This window comes from Vespa crabro, chromosome 10, assembly GCF_910589235.1.
Source record: "Vespa crabro chromosome 10, iyVesCrab1.2, whole genome shotgun sequence".
In the NCBI taxonomy this organism is placed as follows: Eukaryota; Metazoa; Arthropoda; class Insecta; order Hymenoptera; family Vespidae; genus Vespa; species Vespa crabro.
This window is the reverse complement of record NC_060964.1, coordinates 7,365,707-7,371,616: the sequence shown is the minus strand read 5'-3', so window position 1 is coordinate 7,371,616 and position 5,910 is coordinate 7,365,707. Positions and strand designations below refer to the sequence as shown.

Sequence of the window (5,910 nt, the reverse complement as noted above, 5' to 3'; positions counted from 1 at the left end):
ACTGATTTTCCGATCCTTGACAAGAAATAAAAATGCAAAGGAAAACCAGGAAGAAAGGTTAAATCTATTTCTGGTACGTTCGAGAATTGGATTGGGTCTGGATTATTTTCCCTTCTATCACATTATTATCCTTGTTTCATCTTTTTCTTTTTTTTTTATTTTTCTCTCTCTTTTCTTTCTATCTTTCCTTCAACCTTTCTCTCTCTCTCTCTCTCTCTCTCTCTCTCTCTCTCTCTCTCTCTCTCTTTTCTCCATTGATTTTATTTAACGTCATCGCAACATAATAAAAATGTTTTTACGAAATTCGAGTGTAATTTTTCTTTCTTTCTTTCTTTCTTTCTTTCTTTATTATTTCATTTCATATATAAGAAGATCGAGACTGGTTAATCTTATTCTTTCTTTATCTCTTTCTGTTTTATAAACACTTGCTCCTTATCTCTCTCTCTCTCTCTATCTCTCTCTCTCTCTCTCTCTGTTTTTCTTTTTTTCTCTAACTCTTTTCTCTAATTTCCTTCCACTTTGAATTTTATTTAACACACATTTCGCATTCATAGGAGATCATCGCCGAGATGAATCTATGAATGAATATAAATATACGTTTATCGCGAGATTGTTAGAAAGTTTATTTGTTCCTTCTTTTATCTTCGACATTGTCGAAATTAAAGTACGACGAAGTTTTTAAAAATAAACGTCACATTTACGTTTCGGTTCGATCCGCAAAGAAACCGCTGAAGTTCGAGATAATTAACGATAATACGAATAAGAACGAGAGAAGGAAGAGAGAGAGAGAAGATATATATATATATAATGATGAGAGAGAAAAACAATAACTCCCCCTCTCCCTCTTTCATTCCTTTTTTTCTTTATTTCTTTTCTTTCTCTTTTTTCTTTTTTTTTTCTTTTTTTTTTTCTTTTTTTTTCTTCTTTTTTTTTTCGTAACGCACACGCACTTACTCGAGAGAATACGTTTTTTCATTATGCGCTGAGTTTTTTTTTCTTGTATTATTTTCATTCTTCATTTTTGTTCTTGTTATTGTTTTTTTCTTTTTTTTTCTTTCTTTATTTATTCATTTTCCTTCATTCTTTGCACCCCCCACCCCGCCCCCACCACACCACACCTCATCCTGTTCTCTCTCGACGAGTTTTATCGTCCATCTCACTCTATCTTTAGTGGTCTCGGTCTCGGGGATTGCCCGAGGAAGAAAACATCTCTTTTATCCGGCCGAGAAGAGACCATCCACGTGCACATTTCCGTTCGATCTCCTTTTTCCGTAGGACGATTCAATCCTGGCAGGCGACACCCGTCTTGATCCTTGATCCCAATCGAATCGAACGATGATCGTGATACTGGCACGTAAAGCTCGCCGTTGCCTCTCTCTCTCTCTCTCTCACACATACACTCTCTCTCTCTCTCACACATACACTCTCTCTCTCTCTCTCTCTCTCTCTCTCTCTCTCTCTCTCTCTCTCTCTCTCTCTCTCATGTGTCTACGTACGTGTGATTCCTGTATGTGAATTTATCTGTTATATGTGTATGCTCTATATATATATATATTGGTGTATACGTGCACTTATGTGTCCATGTGCACTTATGTGTCCATGTGCACGTTTGTATGTGTACGTATATGTCCTATGTGTATCGTATGTATGTGAGCGCATCGTCTCTTTTCTGCGAGACCGCATTGCGATGTCCCGCCCCCAAAGAAAATTGAATCGAGATAGTCGCGCCGACTGGATGCACCGACGTTGTTGAAACAACCTGCAACAAACGAAATTCACACGTTAAGGGAAAAATACGTATTCGTTTTCATTTTCGTTTTCGTTTTCTTGCATACACGATGCAACGACAAGTGGCATCGGGGATTTTATTCCATTCGCTTTCTGATATAAGGTGTTTATAAAGAATAGAAAAAGATAGAAAAAAAAAAAAAGAAGAAAGTTCGTAGATCATATTTTTCTTAATTATTTTTCTCTGCTTTTTTTTTCTTTGTTTCTTTTTTCTTTTCCAGATAATCATGACAATTGCGTTTACAAATTATTTCGACCGGTTATTTTCTTATTTTCATTTTCTTTTGCAACAAAAAGAAAAGAAAAAAAAAAAAAAAAGAAAAAAACAGGCGATATTAATTTTTGCGAAAAATAAATCATTCTTTTAGTTTTCTTTTTATTAATATTATCTCGTACGAATTTTATGAATGTCAACGATAGTGCTGGCTCAATGAAGACGAAAAGATATATCTTTTAATGTCTCGTGATGATGTATTTTATCAGAAAAAAAAAAAAAAAAAAAACAAAAAATGTAACACTTTCACAAATCCACACACTCGTACATTAATTTATTTAATTAAAAGGAGAACGCAAAGATGTCGATTTGTCTCGTTTAATTGATCAATCGACGAACAATACATATGTACGTACACGTACAACGTACATGTATCATACATCTGCGATAGAACATCGTAATGAATAAATAAACAAAAGCGATAATTATCCTTTAAAAATTGACTTTGCACAATTATGAATAAAATTTTGTATATAATTATTTAAATCCTTTTTCTTTTCCTTCAATCGGATAATTCGCATCGTATCACAACTATATCACATACGACGAAAAATATCAAGTACCATAATGGAGAACAGGAAAGACGAGTTTTGGTGAACAAAACGAAACGAATTTTCGCATTTCCCTTGCGCGAAGAGTTGCAAAAAAAAAAAAAGAAAAAGCGGAAGGAAAAAAACAAACGAAAAAAAAAAGGAAGAAAGAAAGAAAGAAAAAGATAGGGGTAATTTCCGCGAACAAACGTGATCTCTATGCGGAAATGGCTATTCGTGCGGTGAAAGAGAGTCAGGGTGGGAAGGGGGGAGGAGGGTTGAAACGCGAGGGTTCGAACCAAGGGGACGAAGTCAAGGGGAAAGGGGTGAGAGGTTGGTCCAGAGACCAACCAACCAACGTCCGATATAATAGATATTTAAATTGTGCGGTTTGCAAAATGCAACGATCTCTGCGTTGCGGACGGCGGCCGGTGTCATCGAGTATCGATATTATTTCATCCTGTCGATGTTGCGTATATAACGAAAATAGAAAAATTGTACTAAACTCATCCCCTCTTACCCATCCTCCCTCATTCTATCCATACCGCACCAATATTATCGCTTTGGTAACCGACGACGCCGTGTTTCACTCGATTTTTTTTTCTTTTTTCCTCTCTTTCTTTCAACGTTACCACCATCGTCATCGTCGTTAATAAATTATGTTTCGAGTTCTCCATTGCTTTTGTTTTGTTTTGTTTTTTCTTTTCTTTTTTTTTTTTTCTTTTTTTTTTTTTTAATTGAACTAAAATGATGATCATCGAATCACAAAAAGAATTATATTTTTCTTTCCGCGATTCAATCTTTTTTCTCGAATTTCACAGAACTAAAATTTACAACATTGTCTAATTTTTGTTCATTAATATTATAGACATACACTGTAAGTATATAATTGTGTATGTAAAGATAAAGAAAGAAAGAAAGAAAGAAAAAAAGAAGAAATATTAAATATCTCGAATTCGAAAAGAATCAATAATTTTCTGCCAATCATATATATATATATATATATATAAATATAAAACTTTGAATTAAATTATGTATGAGTTTTGGTGCGAAACTACTACTAATTATTATTATTATTATTATTATTATCATTATTATCCGTTCTTTAATTTTTTTTTTTTTTATCTTTCGTAGCAAAAATAGATCGTGCAAAATATTTTGCGAGTAATAAAGAAAATAAAAGAAAAGAAAAGAAAAGGGAAGGAAAAAAGCAGAAAAACGAAGAAAAATAATATATCTATACTCGTGCCCATCGATGGATGATTGTTATCGAAATGTTCGTAACGATCGAGAAGGGAGAATATCGTTTACTCCCCTTTGCCCGCCCATTTGCTTCCCCGTTACTGAAAAAAAAAAAAAAAGAAAAAACAGAGCGCAGACGTGCCGAAAGCATTAAAAAGTTTGATCCTATGATCAATCGAATGATATCCACGTTTTCGACAAAAATCGTTTCGTTGGTGCTTTTGGCTTGTGAAGAACGTTCTAGCCGGCACATTGTCACAAAAATCGTAACGCCGTCGTTATCAGCGACGCATCGTGGGGCCTGTAAAATCGCACACTGCGATATTGTGGTGGCAAGAGACGAGGGGTGGGAAGTGGTGACTGTGGGGAGGGGATAAAAAAAAAGAGCTAGCGTACGAGAGAGAGAGAGAGAGAGAGAGATCGAAAATCGCGTTATCTTGGTCACCGGACTGAATAACGAAGATAAAACGTTGGTGTGCTTGCGCACTGCGACGACGAGTAGGCGACTCGATTGCCTCGAACCTACTCCCCCGTCCCGTCTCTCTCTCTCTCTTTCTCTCTTTCTCTCCCTCTCTCGTCTTTTTTTCTCTATTTTTCTATTTTTTTTTCTCTCTCTCATTCTCTCTTTTTTTTCTCTTTTTTTCCTTTTTTACTCCATAGAGAGAAACAACAACTAGCGGAGTTAGGTGACCGGCAGAGGATGAAACTATTCGAAATTTGCGAACGTCAGTGAGTCCGATGAAACATCTGTTAAAAAGGGGAAAAAAAGAGAGGGAGAAAATTTGAAAAAAAAAAAAGAAAAAAAAAAGAAAGAAACGAAATAAAAAGGAAATAGAAAAGAAGCGAATAAAACGACTCTTTTTTTCTTTTTCTTTTTTTTTCTTTTTTTTTTTTTTTTGTTTATTTTTTTTCCCTTTTTACCGGTAGTAACTGTATAAAAAGGGATGTAAAAAGTGCTAACGAAAAACGGATAAACGTATGGAGTTTAAAATGTATGACAAGCAAAGTGTCGGTAAATTTTGCGGTCTGCGCTTCGTGAATACTTTGCGCACGGCTTTCTTAAAAAGAAACGAAACAGTGCATATAGAGAAAACGAAAATAAAGAAAGAAATAACGAGGGATAAGAAATTAAATTGAAAAAAAGAAAGAAAAAAAAAGAAAAGAAAAAAAAGAAGATAGATGGGATTTTCTTTTCCTTTCCTTTCTTTCCTTCTTTTCTGTTTTCTCTTCTTTTCTTTTTCTTTTTTTTTTCTTTTTTTTTTTTTTTCTTTTCCTTTTTCGTTCTACGATATTTTTATAACGCATTAGCGTTTACAAAGTTCAAATAGTTCACACAACGTTTGCACGGTACTTCATCGAAACGAACATTTTATTTCAATATACGTTTTTCTAACGACACGCACATTTCCGTATATAATCCTTCAAAGTTTTCTATTAGCGCGTTAGGTAAACAATTGAGGAGAGATGGTACATACCGACGAATGTGCCACGGTCAAAGTAAAAGCGGCATATTTTATTTTGATTAAAAGACCATTTGTATCGTACCGTACCACACCACACCATACCATACCATACTATTTCATGCCGTGTGACCGTGCCGTGTCATACGAAGTTCCACACTGGAATTCGTCTGTGAAAATTGCATAAAGAATTATTTGTTTAATAGCTCGAAAGTATTTTTCCCTTTAAACGCATACGTAGTACACATATTATTCGTAAATGCATACACATACATATCCGTGTTCCATATATATATATATATATATATATATATATATATATATATATATCTGTCAAAGAAATTGGCCAAAGATTTGTGAATAAATAAATAAATAAATAAATAAATATAAATATATATATATTTTTTTTCTTTTAGTTTATATAAAAGAGAATAATTAATGAAAATGAGAGAGTAAATATTTCATAAATTAAATTTAAAACATAAAAATTCATCTTTATCTATATCAGCTATAATTAATGCATACATTAATGTATATATTAAAATTTAATGAAAAAAATGAATTTTTTCTTTCACACACATATATATATATATATATATATATATATATATATATA

At 33.3% G+C, this 5,910-nt stretch overlaps 1 protein-coding gene across 6 annotated transcripts in view; it reads right to left on the bottom strand.

Annotated features, from left to right (window-relative positions):
- Nucleotides 1-411: 411 nt before the first annotated feature.
- The window catches only part of LOC124427322 (GATA zinc finger domain-containing protein 15-like), a 267,307-nt gene continuing 261,808 nt past the window's right edge, over nucleotides 412-5,910 (bottom strand). For all 6 annotated transcript variants that reach the window (XM_046970096.1, XM_046970095.1, XM_046970098.1 and 3 more), the window contains one exon: nucleotides 412-1,759. The gene's annotated coding sequence lies outside the window, so the exon portion shown is untranslated. The remainder of the gene's footprint in view (nucleotides 1,760-5,910) is intronic.